The sequence below is a fragment of the Hypanus sabinus genome, chromosome X1, assembly GCF_030144855.1.
Source record: "Hypanus sabinus isolate sHypSab1 chromosome X1, sHypSab1.hap1, whole genome shotgun sequence".
Classification (NCBI taxonomy): Eukaryota; Metazoa; Chordata; class Chondrichthyes; order Myliobatiformes; family Dasyatidae; genus Hypanus; species Hypanus sabinus.
The window spans coordinates 12,585,674-12,603,281 of record NC_082738.1 but is presented as its reverse complement, the minus strand read 5'-3'; the positions used below and the strand labels follow the sequence as shown (position 1 = coordinate 12,603,281).

At 44.1% G+C, this 17,608-nt stretch overlaps 1 protein-coding gene across 2 annotated transcripts in view; it reads left to right on the top strand.

Annotated features, from left to right (window-relative positions):
* Positions 1-5,347: 5,347 nt before the first annotated feature.
* Positions 5,348-17,608, top strand: part of LOC132384586 (KAT8 regulatory NSL complex subunit 1-like) — a 171,933-nt gene continuing 159,672 nt past the window's right edge. The window contains exons 1-3 of one of the 2 annotated variants that reach the window (XM_059955800.1): positions 5,348-5,393; positions 8,172-8,281; positions 8,379-8,496. The gene's annotated coding sequence lies outside the window, so the exon portion shown is untranslated. Of the gene's footprint in view, positions 5,394-6,233; positions 8,282-8,378; positions 8,497-17,608 lie in introns of those variants that run through there. The other variant, XM_059955801.1, reaches the window with a different exon arrangement.

Here is a 17,608-nt window from a genome sequence, read left to right as displayed (position 1 = left end):
TCTGGGTATTGAGGAGTCTGATGACTTGGGGGAAGAAACTGTTACATAGTCTGGTTGTGAGAGCCCGAATGCTTTGGTGCCTTTTCCCAGACGGCAGGAAGGAGAAGAGTTTGTATGAGGATGCGTGGGGTCCGTCATAATGCTGTTTGCTTTGCGGATGCAGCGTGTAGTGTAAATGTCCGTAATGGCGGGAAGAGAGACCCCGATGATCTTCTCAGCTGATCTCACTATCCGCTGCATGGTCTTGCGATCCGAGATAGTGCAACTTCCGAACCAGGCAGTGATGCAGCTGCTCAGGATGCTCTCAATACAACCCCTGTAGAATGTGATGAGGATAGGGGGTGGGAGATGGACTTTTCTCAGCCTTCGCAGAAAATAGAGACGCTGTTTGGCTTTCTTTGCTATGGAGTTGGTGTTGAGGGACCAGGTGAGATTCTCCACCAGGTGAACACCAAGAAATTTGGTGCTCTTAACAATCTCTACCGAGGAGCCGTTGATGTTCAGTAACTAAAGAAGTGCTGATCTCCCCATTTGTATTGTAACATGTAATAGAAATGATGGATGAGAAGAAAGGGGTCTCAATCAGTGGTAAGGTGAGTGATATGTTCTCGAAGGCATCAGGCTCCTTGATCCAGTGTGGATGAAATTGATAAAGGTATGGTCAAGGGAGGCAGAGGAGCACTTTGAATCAGCGGACTGGACTATATTCAGGGATTCATTTTTGGATCTGAATGAATACCCCACAGCTGTCACTGACTTTATCAAGACCTATGTGGATGAGTGTGTGCCTTCGAGAACATATCAGACATACCCAACCAGAAGCTGTAGATGAAAGAAGATTTGCAGTCTGCTGAAGGCTAGATCTGTGGCATTTAAAACTCCTGAACCAGAACTCCACATGAAGTCCAAGTGTGACCTGCTGATGTTCAAAGTAAATTTATTTTTAAACTAAATATATGTTACCATATACAACTCTGAGATTCATTTTCTTGCAGACATACTCAATAAGTGCATCATAGAATAATAACCAAAATAGAATCAATGGCTATCTTAAGAGTGAAAAGACAATTCTGTGTAAAGATAGAGAAAAAAAAATCGGATGCACGTCAGCTCTGGCAGTGTTTGCAGGCATTATTTCCTACAAGGCAAAACTAATAATCATAAGTGGTTGCCATCAGATTTCTAAATGGTCCATGAACCCATGAAAACTACCTCACTATTTTTCCCTCTTTTTGCACGATTTTTTACATATTATTATTACTTAGTGATTTTATCTATTTCACTGGACTGCTGCTGCATAACAACAAATTTCATGACATACGGCAGTGATAATAAACCTGATTCTGATGTCACGCTGGATCAAAATCTGCCCTGACGTCAAGGGAACTTACTTTCACTTCAGCCCTAGAGTTCAGTTCTTCTCTCCATGTTTAGACCGTAGCACCATTGATTATCCCTTCCATCACTTTGCTACTGTAGACTATGGTAATTGGCTGGGTTGGATTGGTCCTGCTTGTGAACAGGACATACATGGGCAATTTCCCACAGGGTCAGGTAGCTGTTGTGTAATTGCCTCGCACAATTTAGAAAATGACATGGCTATTGTGGAAGTACATCTTCAGTACTATTGCTGAAATGTTGTCAAGACCCAGAGCCTTTGCTGTATCCAATTTCTTTTGCCCTTTCTTGATATCACCCAGGGTGAATCAAATTGGCTGAAGACTGGCACCTGTCATACTGTGGACCACTAGAAGAAGTGAATGGTGGACCATTCTCTCAGCACTTCTGCCTGAAGATCTTTGCAAATATTTCAGCTTTCTCTTCTGCACTGGTGTGCTGGGTTCCTCCATCACTGAAAATGGGGATGTCTGTGGTGCCTTCTCCAGTAAGTTGTTTCATTGTCTACCACCCTTCACAACTGGATGTGGCAGAACTTCAGAGCTTAGATCTGAGTTGATTATCATGGGATCACTCAGCACTGTCTGTTGCATGCTGTTTATGGTGTTTGACAATGCAGTTAGTTCTTCTTTATACCTTTACCAGGCCGATTCCTCATTCTCAGATAAGCTCTCCTGTGCTCTTCATTGAACCCTGGTGGACTGTGGACTGTGCAGTGGGCAGTGCCAATTAAACCATCATGAGCCAATACATTTTTGACTAGTGGATTGATGAGGATGAGACCAGAGGTTTCTCCCTCTTGTTGGTTCCCCCACCACCTGCTGTAGACCCAAACTGGCAGGAATGTCATTCAGCAGTTGGCCAGCTCGGTAAGTATTTGTGCGACTGAGCCTCTCTTGGTGATGGTTGTTGAGGACATTCTGTACCTTTGCTACTCTCTCTGCTTCCTCCAAGTGGGGTTCCACGTGGAGTGGCACTGATTCATCAGCTGTGCGATGGTAAACAGTAGAAAGTTTCTTTACCCGAGTTTAACTTGATGCCATGAGATTTCATGGGACCCAGAGTCAATGTTGAGGACTCTCAGGACAAGTTCCCTCCCATGTGTAGAACATTGTACTACTGCCTCTACTAGGTTTGTACTGCTGGTGAGACAAGACTTATCTAGGGGCATAGACTGAAAGGTACAATATGATTCCATAAGGATGTCTTTGTCTGGCTTTTCTTGTCTAGACTCTGAGACTGCTCTCCCAGTTTTGATACAGTCAACAGGACTGGTTTGGCTGTTATCATTTCTGGATGATCTGCTCCATTTTATTTCTTTATCAGTTTCTAGCGGTTTATGCTGACAGAATGTCCAGCAAGGTCCCTTTGGAGGGCAGTTAAAAGTTGCCCACATTCACAATTGATCCCCCTCTCTTACTCTGTGTTCCACATTCCCTCTGTGTATATACTGTACTTCACACTCCTTCTCTCTCCTAAGCCTGGTGTTTTACACTCTCTGGCTCATATAACATTGAACAGTACAGCACAAGAACAGCCCATTGGCCCATCATGATGCCAAATTAAACCAATCCCATCAAATTGCCCATGATCCATATCCCTCCATTCTCTGTGCATTCATCAGTCCACCACTACACCTGGCAGCCTGTTTCAGGCACCCACCTCTCTCTATGTAAAAAAACTTGTGCAGTTAAATGAAAATATTTTAAGATCCATTCCTTGTTCTTTTCTGATTCAGCAATCCAGCCTTAGAGAAGAATCCTATTTGCACAAAGAAATTGCCTCTTTTAATACCCTTCAAGATCCCTTCAAAAATCTATCATAACACTTACAAATTCGATAGATTTATCTATCAAATATTAGGATAGATAAATATTATCTACCATTTCCAGACAAGCATATTTTTTCACCATGTTTCTCAAAGCTGTAGACTGGTACTCACACAAAGTTTTCAAATCATTGCTGTCGACTGGTTCCCTTATACTTTCTCAAAACATTCCCACATCTCAGACTAAGACAATTTTGTCTTACAAACTTCCATTTTGTGTAACACATTTCACAATATTCTAAGGAGGAGTTATATTTTACACTTTCCTTACAACTGTACATCTCCTTTGAACTTTCCTGTCACCTTTGTTACAAATGAGCAGCAATGGATATGAAACTGAGACAGGATTTATAAACAAATCCCAAGATTTATTAACCTCTGCTCAAAACTTAGAAAAGTAAACAAACGACTAACTTAACCAGAAGTGAACAGTTAGGCGGCAATACCTAACAAACAGTCAAACTTAGAAACTGTTCTTAATGAGTTCTCATCCAAGCACAGACTTAAAGTGGTAAATTCAAAAGTCCATGTGATTTATACAGTCATTAAGGAGAGACTTCCCCAAAACAATGATTCCTTCAAAGTAATGAAGGATCTGATGATCCCACAGCTGGGAAATGCCTTGTTCGAAGAAATCACAAGGAAATTAAAAGGAACTGACCTATGACTGCAGGGTGGTCACTGCACAAACCTTCCCCACCTTGCAGGGGTTTAACTCAAATGTGCATGCCACAATTCCTGAATGAATTCAAAACAAAAGGTCCATCATTCCCAAGACGCTGAACGACATTAACTTTATCCAATCCTTTGAACTCGGATAACTCCGGTAATGCCTTCACTCTCCAATACTGGACTGTAAGGGAAAAATAAACGTGCAACAAACAAAACCGGTGGAGCCTCCAAACCTCTGACCAGAAACAACAACGTTGCATCAAAAATAAAAATGAGAACTGCATCACAAACTGCGGGCTTTGTTTAAATACTGTTTGGAACATGCCATCACGTGACATAACATCACCCCATGGTCATGATCAAACTGTGAGTATGTAACACCTTAAAGCTACCCCCATATTTGACATTTTCACTCTGTAAAAGACTACCTGTTCTGTTACATAACCTCCCTCTCTCTATTTCACACACTGCCTCTCTCCCTTCTTCACTCAATAGTTCACTCTCCTCTTTCTCACTTCCTATTTTACACTGCATCTCTCTTACTCTGCATTGCTCCCTGTTACTATTGATGGTGAGGACGTGGATGTGGTAAGGATCTACAAGTACCTGGGGGTGCACCTGGATGACAGACTTGAGTGGAGCACCAACACAGAGACTGTACAAGAAGGGCCAGATCACCTCCACTTCCTGAGACTGCAGTTCTTTGGAGTGTGCAGGCCTCTCCTTCATGTGTTCTACCAGTCTGTTGTTGCCAACACAGTCTTCTATGCAGTGGTGTGCTGGGGCAATGGTATTAACGTGGGCTCAATAAACTGATCAGAAAGGCTGGTTCTGTTATAGGAGCCAAACTGGAGGCTGTGGTAGAACAAAGGACCCTACGGAAAATCCTGGCAATTCTGGACAATGTTTCTCACCCTCTGCATGCCACCTTGGGTGAACAGAGGAGCACTTTTAGTAATAGACTAAGACAACTGCGCTGCTCCAAAGAGCGCTTTACCCTCTGTCATTAGGCTCTATAATGAGTCAACTTATAGCCGGGGAAGTGATGACCCTCCTCCTGTTAGACTGTTTGTAGTAACTTATTTTTTTATTTATCCTTGTATACCTGTGAACTTGAAATGCTACTGTGACATTGTTATTTCCTTTGGGATCAATAAAGTATCTGTCTATCTCTCATCACTCTCTTACAGTCTTCGTTCTCCTTCCCTATCTCCCACACTCCCTCTTCTTCCCTCACTCTCCCTGTCTCACATACTCGCTCTACCTCCTTCTTATTCTCCTCCTTTTCCCTCACCCCGCTATTTATTCACTCAATCGTCCTCTCCCCGACGCTCAATCCATCATTCACGTTTGTTTGACTGACTCTGTCTCTGCTTCCTGATTGACATTGGCTGAGCCAATGATCACTGATGTTGTGGCCAATCAGCGTGTGTGGGCGATGTTTCCGGCAGCTCCGTGCTGGGGGACGGACCGGGCTGAATGGAGCGGTTCTGGGGTGCGGGCTCTCTTCCTTTACCGGCCCCGTACCCTGATCGAGAAAACCTTGGGCAGGCGCCGGCTTGACAGGCTCTTGGAGCAGGGCCCGGGGCCGCTGGTTGCAAGTGCTGGTGTAGAGCGGTCCGGGCTGTCACAGCTCCAGGGCCCAGTCTAGGCGCCCGAAATGCGAACTAGGCTGCTGGGAGGGCGGCCTGTCCGCTCCCGGACTTGAGCCCGATCCCAAAGATACACATAGGTTCTGCATGGGAGAGGAGAGCTGCTGCAGGGGGAATTGGAGTACGTGAAGGTCCGGGTAAATATGGGGAAAGAAGGATGAGAAGTGTTACAGGGTGAAGAAAGATGAGGAATGGGGAGGATGAGGAGGATTGGGGAGGAAGAAAGATGGGTAGGAGGAGTATTAGAGAATGAAGGAGGATTCGGGAAACGAGGATGAGGAGGATTTGGAGGAAGAAGATGAAGGATGCAGAGGAGGAGGAGAAGAAGGATGCAGAGAATGAGGATTGGAGAAGGAAGAGGATGAGAAGGAGGCAGTTTGGGGAGGAAGATGGGGATGAAGAGGAGGAGGATTGGGGAGGAAGAGGATGTGAAGGATTGGGGAGGGAAAGGAAGAGGAGGAAGATTGGGGTGGAAGAGGATGAGGATATGCAGGATTGAGGAGGAAGGATGCAGAGGTGGAGGATTTGGGAGGAAAAAGGATGTGGAGGAAGAGGAGGAAGGATGCAGAGGAGGAGGATTTGGAAGGAAGAAGGAAGATTGTTGAGGGGAGGAGGTTTGGGGAGGAAGATGATTGGGGGGATGAAGGGGAGACGTACTGGGGAGGAAGAGGAGGAGGATTGGGGTGGAAGACGAGGATGTGCAGGATTGGGAAGGAAAAAGGATGCAGAGGAGAAGGAAGAGGATGGGGAGGATTGGGCGTAAGAGGATGAGCAGGATTGGGGAGGGAGAGGATAAGGAGAATTGGGAGGAGGAGGTTGAGGAGAAAGGGGTGTTCAGGAGTAACAGGAGGTGAAGGGTCAGGGAGGAGAAGAATGGGGTTGTGGTTTAGGAGGAGGAAGAATGGTGGGAGATGGTGGAGTAGGGGTCGTATAGGTGTTGGTAAGGTGGTGACGTGTGGTTTTGAGTTGGGGAGGAGGTGGTGAGTGGCTATGTGTGAGTTGTGGGATCAGGAAGGTTGAGGTGTTGTGGGAGGAGTTGGGGTGTAATGAGCTTTGGGGTAGGTGAATTTGCAGGTGATACGTTAGGTGAGGGGCAGGTAGTGTTGAGTAAGATTCCCGGAAGGTTTATTTGCAGGTTGAACCAGTGGTGAGGAAGGCATTCATTTTGAGAGGACAAGAATATAATAGCAAGGATGTAATACTGAGCCTTTATAAGACACTGGTGAGGCCTCACTTGGAGTATTGAGAGCAGTTTTGGGCCCCTTATCCAAGAAAGGATGTGCTGACATTGGAGAGGGTTCAGTGGAAGTTCACAAGAATGATTCCGGGAATGAAAGGGTTATGTATGAGGCGTGTTTGATGGCTCTGGGCCTGTAGTCACTGAAGTTCAGAAGATTGAGAGGGAATCTAATTGAAACCTATTGAATATTGAAAGGCCTTGTTTGAGTGGATGTGGAGAGGATGTCTCCTGTAGTAGTGGGAGTCTAGGACTCAGCCTCAGAATGGAAGGTCCCTTTAGAACAGAGATGAGAAGGAATTTCTTTAGTCAGAGGGTAGTGAATCTGTGGAATTAATTGCCGCAGAGAGCTGAACAGGCCAAGTCATTGGGTATATATAAAGCAGAGATTGATAGGTTCTTGATAAGTAAGGGTGTTGAAGGTTTGGGGAGAAGGCAGGAGAATGTTGTTGAGAGGGATAATAACCATGATGGAATGGCAGAGCAGACTTCTATGGGCTGAATGGCCTAACGCTGCTCCTGTATCCTGTAAGGAAGAGAATGGTGGCAAGTTGGGGGTTGAAGAGAGTGTGGTAAGGAGGTCTGAAATGAGGTGGGATAAGAGGAAACTGTTCCCCTGTCATCCTCTCATCTTCACTCTCTTTATTGGTGGGTGCAGGGGAGAGGTATGGACTGGTAGGAGTGGCAGTCAGTGAAGAGTGGTGGGTGCAGTGAGGCAGAAGGAGTTGGGGGAGAAGGGGGTAGTGGGATGTATGGGTGATGATGAGGGTAAGAGAGGCTGGAGCAGGGAGGAAGGTTTTGATGCTGAGTGCAAGGATGAAGTTGAGAAAGGGATGATGGAAAAAGGTGGGGAGATAGACTTCTGCAAGGGCCTTTCCCCTTGTCTAAGCCGTATATTGCTCTGCCAATGCTTGAATTATACTTCACAGTTATGGTTACATATAATTATGTAACCATAGTTATGGCTCAGCATGTTTGGAGGATGGCTTTTGAGTGATGCCACATTTAACCAACATCAGCAATGGTTTGAACGACTGCTGAAATGTCTTCTTGCCAGAGGAACCAAGCCCTATGCTTGAATTCAATTCTGCCTTATTTCAAAGCCAGGAAGTTATCTGGTGTTCCACAGTTCCTTGGCAGAATATTACTGAAAGAAACAAAACAGTACTGAAGTGGAAAGTCTTGCTTGGGATCACAGGTCCATTCTGCAGCAAGTCAACAATCTGAGAACAGAAGAGCTGAAACTTATTTTCACGTTTTGACACCCCAAGCTTTAATACCATTGTGCTAACCACTATGCTATTGCGGCATAACCGTGGTTATAGTTGTGACTTGTGTCCAAAAGAGTAGCTTGATCTTCATGTGATGCTGTCCTTTTTCACAGGAACTCAAGAAAAACCTGGAAGAGGAAAGTCTTCATTATCTTTCTGTGCTGTCAGTAATCTTGTGTCTGAACTCGTGTTCAGCAACAATGGTCCTGCACAGGCAGTGGAGGTAAGGTGAATTGGGGGAGAGAGAGCTTATTTGTTAAAAGTCCCATATTGATATGGAAGTTCAAAGAGATCTGATGAAATTCTTTAAAATCCTCAAGGATCTGGATGGCAGACAGAAACTATACCCAGTGGCAGAAGGGTCAAGAACTGGAGGACATCAAGGATGAAGAATGGCCAAAAAATCTAGAGTGGCGTGAGCAAGAAGATACTGAACCAGTGAGTGATTATGGCTTGCAATGAACTGCTGGGGTAATAATGGAGGCAGATAAAGTTGTGATGTTTAAAAGGGTGCTGAATAATTACCTGAAAGGAAAGAATTTGCAGGGCTGTGGTGAGAAGGGGAGGGGGATTAGAATGTGATAGATTGTTTTGAGAAGCAAGAGATTCAGCAGATGCTAGAAAGCCAGAGCAACACACAAAATGCTGGAGGAACTCAGCAGGTCAGCCAACATCTATGGAAATGAATAAACAGTCAACATTTTGGGCTATGGCCCTTTATCAGGACTGGAAAGGAAAGGGGAAGAAGCCAGAATCAGAAGGTTGGGGAGGGGAAGGAATACAAGCAGGTAGTTGATAGGTGAAGTCAGGTGAGGGGGAAGGTGGGTGAGAGGGGATAAAGTGAAAAGCCAGAAAGTGATAAAGGCTTTTTGAGAAGAGTTGCTGCATTCTCAATGGATTGATGTGGCTTTCTTTCATGTCCTCCTTCAAGCAGGTGCCATAGGCAGCAAAATAGTAGTTGACATCAATTTCAGAGAGAAATATGATTCTGTGAGATGAGGGATTGCAGGACACCTGACAGTCTCCCTGATGTCTGCAGGAAGTGTACCCAACTTCAGTTCCTGACTAACAAGGTCAAGGAACTGGAGCTGGGGCCAGAAGCACTCAGGACCATCTGGGAGGCTGAAAACGTAATAGATGAGTCTTTTACTAAGGTGGTGACAACCAGAGATCAGGCTGGGTGACAGTAGATGGATGACCACCAGGAGAAGTAAGGGGATTAACCAGTCAGTGCAGGGTTCCCCTATTGCCATTCCCCTCAGCAACAAATACAGTGGTGCTAGTGTAGAACTTTCTCTATTTCTGCATAAATATGACCTAAAATGTGACCAGATCTTCATGTAAGTCCTACAACTAGATAAAGTAACCCCAATTAAATAAATAACACAAAGACATTATACTTGTTCATTTATTGAATGAGACAAATGATCCAATATTATACATTTGTTGGGAAAAGTATGTGACCCTCTGGGGTAATGCCTTCTACAAAAACTATTTGGAGTTGGGTGTTCTAATCAATGAGATGAGATTGGAGAGGTGGCCTGCCCTATGAAAAAAGACACTCAAAGTCAGGTTACTGACAGAGCCTACTCTTCTAAAGAATGATCTGTTTATGTACACCACGCCTCGATCAAAGCAACTTTCAAGGGACCTTAGAAGAATAATTGTAGAGACACATGAAGCTGAAAAGGGTACAAAAGCATTTCTAAAGACCCAAGTGTTCATCAGTCCACAGTAAGAGAAATTATCCATGTGAAATTATCTACAAATGGAGGAAACTCAGTGCTGTTGCTTCTCTCCCTAGGAGTTTCAGACTGTACTTGGAGTATTGTGAGCAGTTGTGGACCCCTTATCTGATAAGTTGTGCTGGCCTTGGAGAGGGTCCAGAGGAAATTCACGAGAGTAATCCCAGGAATTAAATGGCTTGGGCCTGTACTTGCTGGAGTTTAGAAGAATAAGGGAGGATCTCATTGTAACCTATCAAATATTGAAAGGCCAAGATGGAGCGGATGTGGAGAGGATGTTTTCTATAGTGGGGTAGTCCAGGACCAGAAGAGATAGCTTCAGAATAGAGGGACGCCCATTTGGAATGAGATGAGAAGGAATTTCTTTAGCCAGGAGGTGGTGAATTTGTGGAATTCATTGGCACAGACTACTGTGGAAGCCAAGTTGTTGAATATATTTAAAGCTGAGGTTGATAGGTTCTTGATTAGTCAGAGCATCAAAGGTTATGGGACAGCATCTGGAGAAGACAGGAGAGTGAGGTTGAGAGGGATAATAGATCAGGCATGATGGGATGGTAGAGCCAAATAGTCTACTTCTGCTCCTATGTCTTACGGTCTTGCGGTCTTATGAAATCTAGGTTGTCTCAGGTTTCCAGCAGATAAGATGAGGGAGGTAGATATGACATCAAGTGGTCAGCTAGATTGGTTTAGCTTCAATTTATAAAAATAATAACTGGGCATGTAACTGGGCTTGAAGATGTAACTAGTAGAGTGGATAGGGGAGAGCCAGTAGATGTAGTATATTTAGATTTTCAAAATGCTTTTGACAAGGTCCCACACAGGAGATTAGTGTGCAAACTTAAAGCACATGGTATTGGGGGTATGGTATTGATGTGGATAGAGAATTGGTTGGCAGACAGGAAGCAAAGAGTGGGAGTAAACGGGACCTTTTCCGAATGGCAGGCAGTGACTAGTGGGGTACCGCAAGGCTCAGTGCTGGGACCCCAGTTGTTTACAATATATATTAATGAGTTAGACAAGGGAATTAAATGCAGCATCTCCAAGTTTGTGGATGACACAAAGCTGGGCGGCGGTGTTAGCTGTGAGGAGGATGCTAAGAGGATGCAGGGTGACTTGGATGGGTTAGGTGAGTGGGCAAATTCATGGCAGATGCAATTTAATGTGGATAAATGTGAGGTTATCCACTTTGGTTGCAAGAACAGGAAAACAGATTATTATCTGAACGGTGGCTGATTAGGAAAAGGGGAGTTGCAACGAGACCTGGGTGTCATTGTACACCAGTCATTGAAGGTGGGCATGCAGGTACAGCAGGCGGTGAAAAAGGCAAATGGTATGTTGGTATGTTGATTTGAGTGCAGGAGCAGGGAGGTTCTACTGCAGTTGTACAAGGCCTTGGTGAGACCGCACCTAGAATATTGCGTGCAATTTTGGTCCCATAATCTGAGGAACGACATTTTTGCCATAGAGGAAGTACAAAGAAGGTTCACCAGTTTGATTCCTGGGACGGCAGGACTTTCATATGAAGAAAGACTGGACCGACTCGGATTATACTCACTGGAATTTAGAAGATTGAGGGGGTTCTTATTGAAACGTTTAAAAGTCTAAAGGGATTGGACAGGCTAGATGCAGGAAGATTGTTTCCGATGTTGGGGAAGTCCAGAACGAGGGGTCACAGTTTAAGGATAAAGGGGAAGCCTTTAGGGACCGAGATGAGGAAAAACTTCTTCACACAAAGAGTGGTGAATCTGTGGAATTCTCTGCCACAGGAAACTGTTGAGGCCGGTTCACTGGCTATATTTATATTATTTATAAATAGATTATTTATATTATTTATATTTTAGATATGGCCCTTGTGGCTAAAGGGATCAGGGGGTATGGAGAGAAAGCAGGTACAGGGTTCTGAGTTGGATGATCAGCCATGATCATACTGAATGGCAGTGCAGGCTCGAAGGGCCGAATGGCCTACTCCTGCACCTATTTTCTATGTTTCTATGTAGACAGGAGAATTCAGAAAGTGTAAATCTGGAGCAATATACAAATGTTGGACGAGCTGAGCAGGTCAGACAGCATCTATGGAGGGGAATGAATGGTCAACATTTTGAGCTGAGACCCTTCAACAGGACTGGGAAAAAAGAGGGCAGAAGCCAGAATAAAAAGAGGGGGAGAAGCGCAAGCCAGTGAGTGATAGAACTGGCAATGTATGGACTCACCCATCCGGATGATGTTAATGGAGAATGTATTGAAAGACAATTTTATCTTTTTCATAGTGACAGGACAGCATTTGTCATGTTTTGGTACTGTGGTTGGTGATTTGGAGGAATTTACAGTGTACATGGACAGGGTTCACTTAGTAGGGCAGCAGTTAGCATTGCCTCAGCTTCATGGACCTGGGTTCTTCCCTGGTACTGTCTTTATGGGGTTCATGCATTCTTCTCTGTCGGTTTTCTGGCTGCATCTCATAGATACGCAGAAAGGTTGATTGGCTGTTGTAAGTGATCCCTTTGTGTGGGGAAATGGGGGAAAAAAACTCAGATTTGGATTATACGTGAGAGGGAGTAATTTATTGAAGTGCAAGGAAATAAAAAAGAGAGGTGGAACTACAAGTTCTATGTCTGTCCATGGCTATCTCTTGTGCCATGATGTGGTCACCCTCAGGGTGAAGGAGCAACACCTTATATTCTGCCTGGGTAGCCTCCAAACTCTTGGCATGAGTATTGATTGCTTCTTCCAGTTAAAAAAAATCCCTTCCTCTCTCCTCCTCTTCTGTTCCCCACTCTGGCCTCTTACCCCTTTTCACCTGCTTATCACCTCCCCTGTGTTCCCCTCCCCCGTCCCTTTCTCCCATGGTCCACTCTCCTCTCCTATAAGGTTCCTTCCTCTCCAGACCTTGACTTTCCTACCCATCTGGCTTCACCAATCATCTTCTGGCTATCCTCCTTCCCCTCACTCAGCCACACCTTTTTATTCTGGTGTCTTATCCCTACCTCTGCAGTCCTGAAGAAGGGTCTCAGCCCTAAAAGTCAACTGTTTATTCATTTCTGTAGATGCTGCCTGACCTGTTGTTCCAGCACTTTGTGTTGCTTTGGATTTACAGCATCTGCAGAATTTCTCCTGTTTATAGATTGTTTCTATTTTCAATAACATCACCTGGCTTGCTGGATATGTACAGGTAGTCCCCGAGTTACAAACGTCTGACTTACGGACAACTCGCTCTTACAAACTGAGGAAGGAGAACGCCGTCCGCCATTTTAAGTCGTTGCCATTGACACGAGTGTTTAACTTTGTATTTGGTTTACATTTTTCTTAGTAAGATTCACCCTGACCCCACCTCCCCCCCCCCCCCCCATTCCGGTAGGCTGGTGGCGCCGTGAGATCAGCAAGTTCAATCCAGTGACAGACCGCATCTGTGCTGGGTTGATGTCGAGCTTGCAACTCGACCTCATAAAAAAAACACTGCCACCTTCAGTTTAAATTGGAATATTGTGGAGGATCAAATACCCAAACCCAGCACAGCCCCCACTTGTCCCATTTAGCCTGTCTCAGTGCGGTGGTCCTTAGGACCCAGCGGACCTCAGGAGTCAGCGCAGCTCGGGACCCGCCGCCTGCAGTGTTTCTGTTCCATTGATGGGAAGTGATCGCGATTGAAAATAAAGTGGAAATAATAGTGTTTGGAAAGAGGTGAAATGCCATCGATCATTGGAAAAAGCGTTAGGCTACAGTCGGTCAACAATCGGAACAATTTTAAAGGATAATGGATAAAGTGAGAATAATGGAGCATGTGAAAGGCCCTGCCCTGATGAAAGCTGCAATTATTACTAAGCAACGCAGTGGTTTAATTATTGGAATACATATGTTTCTTAAGTGTTTTATATGCATAGAAAGGTAAAATATATACTGTATACTAAGACAAACATTTGACTAACTGACGCTAAATAATACCAGATGTACTTGTTCCGACTTACGTACAAATCAGACTTAAAGACGGACTCAGGAACAGAACTCGTACGTAACCCGGGGACTGCCTGTATCATTTTGCCCTTAGCTATTTGTATCAACATTTTCATGTTCCTAGTAGCAACACCAGTAAAACATAGTGTGCTTCTAGCTACCAAATTAATCTGTATGATGTCGCTGTATCACTTTTGGCCCCTGGCGCACAAGGATATCCCCATCCTGTTGCACTTCCTCCCACTCCCAATCAATTGATGTTCATATAATAACCTTCCTTCCTATTTTTCTGACTGGAATGAGAGTGGAAAAAGGGCACAGAGAAAGAAGCAAAATTTGCTTCTAACTGCCATCCTTTCAGAGAGATTCCTTCTCTCACCTTCCCTGAAACTGAAAAGTAAATTGTCTTTCTCTTTCCCAGATCAACCAAAAGGTCTAAGACCTGAAACATTGACTCTGTTTCTCTTTCTACAAATGCTGCCTCATCTGAATATTTCCAGCATTTTCTATTTGTCTTTCAGGCTCCCAGCATCTGCAGGTTTATTTTTGATTTTATTTTTACACCAAACAGTATTATACAAATGTAACTGATCCAAGGTTGCCTTTTCCTGATCCATTGTCTCCCCATACTGCCAAAGCCAATTTGCACCTCACACCATCATGGTTTCCTTTATTTAGATCCAGGATACCAGTCTCAGAATCTGCTCTCATACTCTCCATTTTAGATGCAAAATTCTGTCATCCTATGGATGCCCTTTCCCCAGTGACCCTGCAGAACAGTTTTCTTCCTCTGCACAAATCCTGACAAGGACTGCCTGTTCGAGCTGGATCCTCAACATGCTGGTCCAAGGGCCATTACAAATGAATGAGGAATTCCTCCTCATTGATTCACCAATCTACAAGGATTAGAATTCTTCTGTAATTACAATTGTACCCTTATTTCATGCATCTCTAATTTATGGTTTAATGCCACACACTAGTGTTTGTGGGACTTTGTACAGGTGTCAGCAATCTGGCTGCATCCTCAATATTTTGATCCTAAGCAAACCAGTGTTGGCCTTAAAGGGATTTGAGTATAACCTCACTGCCATCATTATCAGATCTTGGTCAGCAGTGTACCATGACATTGGGAGGTTGTCACAGTAAAGTGGTGTGCTGTGGAAAAGATGTGGTTTGTGATAAACTGTCATGATATCTTTAAGTGCTTTACTTTCGTACCTGACATTGTGTTTGTGATATTTTAGATTGCAGTTCAGGTTTCTGCCACTTGATGGACCCTGGGTGTTTGCAGAGCTCAGTGTCATTCTTTGCACCAGTCTTCTTTCGCTTATTTCTAATTGAGAGATATACAATGGTAGCAGGCTCTTTTGGCCCAATGAGCCCGCGTGGCCCAATTACATCCATGTGACCAATGAGCCTACAACCCATGCATCTTTGGAATGTGGTAGGAAGCCCATGTGTTCACAGGAGAACATACAAACGCCTTACAGACAGCAGTGGGAATTGAACCCAGGTTGCTGTTGCTGTAGTAGCGTTATACTAATTGCTACGCTACTGTGCCGTTTGTGAAATACAATAGGCAGCCACTTTAATTGTTGACAGGATGGAATCTGTCTGACTGGTGCCTGTAATGTGCCACTTGGTATGAGATGCCAGCCTTCCACTGACCTCCAATTCCTCTGAGTCACATCACTGACTGGTAGCATAACAGTTAGCACAATGCTTTAAAGTGCTAGCGATCACCTATCAGGATTCAATTCCTGCTCATGATGGCATGAATATCGATTTTCCTTACGGTAACATAAATTTCCCTCCCCTTCCCCCCCCCCCCCCCGTCTGTTCCCCACTCTGGGGTCCCCTCCTCCTCTCACTTACTCCTATTGTTCACTCTCCTCTCCTCTCAGATTCCTTCCTCTCCAGTCCTTTATCTTTCCAACCCACCTGGCTTTACATATCACTTTCTAATTATCTTCCTCTCCCCCCTCCACCCTAACCCGGCAACTTCCCACTTCCTTTCCAGTCCTGAAGAAGAGTCTCAGCCTGAAACGTCAACTGTTTATTCATTTTCATAGGTGCTGCCTGACCTCCAGCATTTTGTCTGTGTTGCTTTGGATTCTGCTGCTGACTGTAAGGGGTTTGTACATTCTCCCTGTGACCGTGCGAGTTCCTTCTGGATGCTCCAGTTTCTTCCCATGTTTCTTAGACTTATAGATTAGGGTTCGTAAATTGTGGGTGTGTTATGTTGGCACCAGAATCATGGCAACACTTGCAGGCTGCCCCCAGCTAAATCCTTGTACAGTGTTGGTCATTGATGTGAACGATGCCTCACACTGTATGTTTCGATGTACATGTGACAAATACAGCTAATCTTTTACTCTGCTGCTACTGAGTGAGGGTGGCAGGTTTCAGTGAACCAGAAGTGTTTTTGCCGATCATCATTACTAAGACTGGTCATCGTTCTTCAATTTCCTGATCATTAATTGAATTTAAATTCCACAGCTGCTGTGGTGGAATTTAAACTCTGGCTTCTGGATTATCAGTTGTGTAACAGTACCAATGTATCCCTCATTCCCTCATCAAGAAAAAAAAGACTGACTTTTTGTCTATAATTCTCTCTTGTTTTTCTACCCACTTCCACACACAGCTTTGTTGGGATTATGGGTGTTTGCTGTGCCATGCAAATTTGCAATGGTGGCACGACTCTACATTCAGAGGAGTATTCTTAATGAATTATCTGCTGTTTGCTGGGAAAATAAGCACAATTTCAGCAAATATTCTTCCTTGGAAACTGGCCGGTCTCAAACACCCTACTTTTCAATTACAGTGTTATTACATCTCCCACCTAATTTAAGGCCTCTTGGGCTTCTTGTTGATTTAGCTTTGGGTATGTAGTCTAAATGTCAGTTCAGTAACCATTGATGTGACATTCTGTAAATCAACAGCTGGGAGTGCTGATAAAGGGCAATGTGTAAAACCTATTTGTATAATTTTGTTATCTTTGGCATTCAGAGTCAGTATCTTCTACTTTTAGCTGGACTTTTGTTTTGTGAATGTGTGTTTGCTTGCACAATATTGACAATAGACAGAAGTGTAAGCAGTTGGATACCATTTGGAATCAGTGTGAGTCAGAACCCAAATCTTTCTGTGTGGTGTGTGATGGTTACAGCATTTATGTTGTAAAATTAATTTGTAGTTCAATTTTAAGTCTCTTGTGCCTTGAGCAGATAAGGAAATTTCACTTTGGTAAGATAAGGAGTAGGAGATTTGGCCTTTTGTGCCAGCTGTGCTCTTCACTGAGATGTTACTTTTCTGCACCAAAGCAATATGATTTGATTCATTCAATATCCAAAGATCTATTCATCTTTGATCCATTCATACTCAGTGATAACTTAGCCCTTTACACACTTCTGTCAGTTCTAGCCTCTTATGCATTCCTCAGTTCTTCTGGCCTACCATTGAGTCCATTCATTTTGCTGCTTAAGCTCTTAATAATTCATTGCCAAGACCTCTATTTCTCTCCCCTCTTCAAGACACAGTGAATTTAAGGGGAACCTGAGGGGAAGCTTCTTCACTTAGAGGTGGGTGTGACTGTGGAACAAGCTGTCAGCAGAAGTGATGGATGCAGGTTTGATTGTAAATTTTAAGTGAAGTTTCAATAAGTACATGGATGGGAGGGATATGGAGGGCTGTGGTCCCGGTGCAGGTTGATGGGCGTAGGCAGAATAACAGTTTGGCATGAACCAGATGGGCCAAAGTGCTTGTTTCTGTGCTCCATGGCTAAGAATTGTTGACCAAACCTCTCGTTGGTTGTACTGTCTGCTTTTCTAGATTAATATCAAATTCAGTTTTGTGATACT